The sequence below is a fragment of the Durio zibethinus genome, chromosome 12, assembly GCF_047325235.1.
Source record: "Durio zibethinus cultivar Kanyao isolate XHJ-2024 chromosome 12, ASM4732523v1, whole genome shotgun sequence".
Classification (NCBI taxonomy): domain Eukaryota; kingdom Viridiplantae; phylum Streptophyta; class Magnoliopsida; order Malvales; family Malvaceae; genus Durio; species Durio zibethinus.
The window spans coordinates 1,223,594-1,226,363 of NC_143173.1; the positions used below are offsets into that span (position 1 = coordinate 1,223,594).

The window sequence follows — 2,770 nt, forward strand, 5'->3', positions numbered from 1 at the left end:
TTAAACCACATATAGTGAACCTTAAGAGTGCCTAAACCTAGGATAGAGCCCTTTTCTACCCAATGATAGATATACCCTGAAATTAAGACACAAAAGGGTGTTTATCTAATCATTTTGATTGTTTAACTTTGTGCATCATTTTCATTATCATATGTAACATTATGCATCGGCATCACTTTCATTTCATCCATGGAACTAACTATGTTGTTTGTCTGATTGTATGCATCTGCATTACATCATCATGTTTTAACACAATCATTTGCATCCATTTCATATTAGATTTCATTCAGGAAAATATACATTTCATTCGTGCATCAAAGCATCATACATAAAGCATAGCATAGCATTTTTAATCATAATTGTGGTACTAGAGGTTCAAGGATAGCTCCACCAAGCAATTCCACCCACCAATACAACACAAGAGCTCGAGCCAGGTAAATGGAACAAAAAAATTCCAATCATTTCGAGAGATTAGAGAAAGCTCAAGAAAAGTTAGAAGAAGAGTTAAATAAGATATTAGAGGCTTTGAACAAGCTAACCAAGGGGAAGGCAATAGAGGAGAATGCTAGCTAATAGAAGGAGGATGACCCATTGTGCCCTCCTGGTTTCAAGCCACATCAAGCTTAATCTGCACAAGGTCTACCACTACAGTGGTTCACCTATCCTGTAGGGTACACGTATCCCAGGATGCCATTAGCTTCAAATCAAGGACAATTCTTATCTTTACTGAAAAGGCAGTAGAATCAATATTAGTCCCTAATTTGGATGATCTAGAAGAAAAGTTGAGACCTAAGGAGAAGGGGACTTTAGAAGCCTCAAAAGCTGAACATGTTAGAGAAAACGCTACGAGCAGTGGATGGAGTTAGTTTTTACAGTCAGTTGATGCTGCCGGGCCCTGTTTAGTTCCTGATGTGGTTATTCTTTCAAAATTCAAGAATATGAATAAAAAAGCAACTGAATCATTCAAAGCCAACGGTGGAGGGATATTGCTTCTCAAGTGCAACCTTCTTTGAATGAAAAGGAGGCCACCGTATTGTTTGTCAGTACTTTGAAGTTCCTCTATTATAAAGAGATGATAGGGAATGCCACAAAGAATTTTGCTGACATGGTGATCTTAGATGAAATCATTGAGAATGGCAAGCTGAAAGAAGAAGAAAGCAAGAAGGCACCCAAAAAGAAAAAGACTGAAGTTCAAGCTGTAGGCTTTGACAGATAGTTCAGGGGATATCAACCCTATCTATCTTTAGATTGCTCTCCATACTATCTTACTGTGAATAATGCTTCATCTTATCCATACCAACTAGCCCCCACAACCACCTAATTCATCCATATACCAGCCCATTTTTATCCCCCAAGCTCCCATATACAGCCTTAACAGTCAAACTCTTGCAAGACCCTAAATTCATCCTATTAGCCTGGAAAGTGGTTCACGAGAGCAATGGACTATTCGAGAAAAACTTGTATTTGATCCAATCCTCATGACTTACATGAAGTTATACTGAGAGCTCTATAATAGCCACCTGATTGCCCCCAAGCTATGTGGACCCTCTTAAACCACCTCATCCTAAGCGGTATGATCCTACAGCTCATTATGACTACCGCTATAAAATTGTTGGCCATTGCACTGAAAATTTCACTACTCTAAAGCATGAGGTGCAACGATTAATCACGGATGAAATGAGCTTCAACTTCTGGCATTGTTCGTGCCAAGTATTTACAGGCCATCGTTCCCAAGATAACAGAGAAAAAATCTGAATTAGCAAAGCTTGAGCAATTGATTATGGAAAACTACTTGATGAAGCAACTTGGGACATTGATGATGTTGCTGGATGTTTTGAGTACTATATGTTCCTTGCTGAAGGTTTAGATGCAAAGCAAAAGATTGTGCTGCAATACTGAAGCCTTTCGGGTTGGTACCTATCACCTGTTTGGAGCTGGCTAACATATGTAGGAAGGTTGGTTTTCCTCCAGATGTCTTGAATGTTCTGATTGGATTGGGCTTGAAAGTTATGATTATTTTGGCATATCATCCCAATGTTGACAAGATTGCCTTTACCAGAAGTAATACAATAGGGAGCATGATAATGGAAGCAGCCGCTCAAATGGTCAAGCCTGTATCTTTAGAACTCGATAGGAAAAGCCCAATCATTTTGTTTGAGGATCAAGAATATGAAAAGTCACAATGAATCAATGGGACGAGATAAAAATCCTTCACCTGGTTGCCCACGGGCATGATTTTGAAGAGGATGTTAAAACTGGTTGAATGCCACTTATAATTCTAAGAGTTCTTTTAAAGTAATGTTAGGATTTCTTTTCTGCAAAATGATTTCATGTGTTATCATCTTAATAAGGGCAAGTTAATGCATTTCATTACATTTTCTCTTTCACTCGACCATTATTCCATGCCCTGTTACCTTTCATAACTTCACATTCCCATTCTTAAATTTCAGATGATGAATATTTAGACAATGATAACAATAATTTTGGGATTTAATTTTGAGAACTCATCCACGTTAATATGAGGAGATGATTTGAGCAAAAAGTAAGCTGTTAGTGGAGGTGAAATAGATATGTCTTGAATATGTGCAATCTTTTATACAAGTTCATGAGCTTTGTTCAATAGATGATGTTCAAGAAAGGTATTCACAATTGAGATGAAAAATGGCCATCTTTCTTTTACCATTTGAAAAACCATTTATTGTTACCCCTTTGAGCGTATCATTTTTTTCTGAAGAACCCCAACCAAGGATCACCCTCTACACTGGAGGGT

At 37.8% G+C, this 2,770-nt stretch overlaps 1 pseudogene; it reads left to right on the forward strand.

The window, feature by feature from the left end:
- Positions 1 to 438: 438 nt before the first annotated feature.
- On the forward strand, positions 439 to 2,186 carry LOC149515502 (aminoaldehyde dehydrogenase 2, peroxisomal-like; annotated as a pseudogene).
- Positions 2,187 to 2,770: the final 584 nt, after the last annotated feature.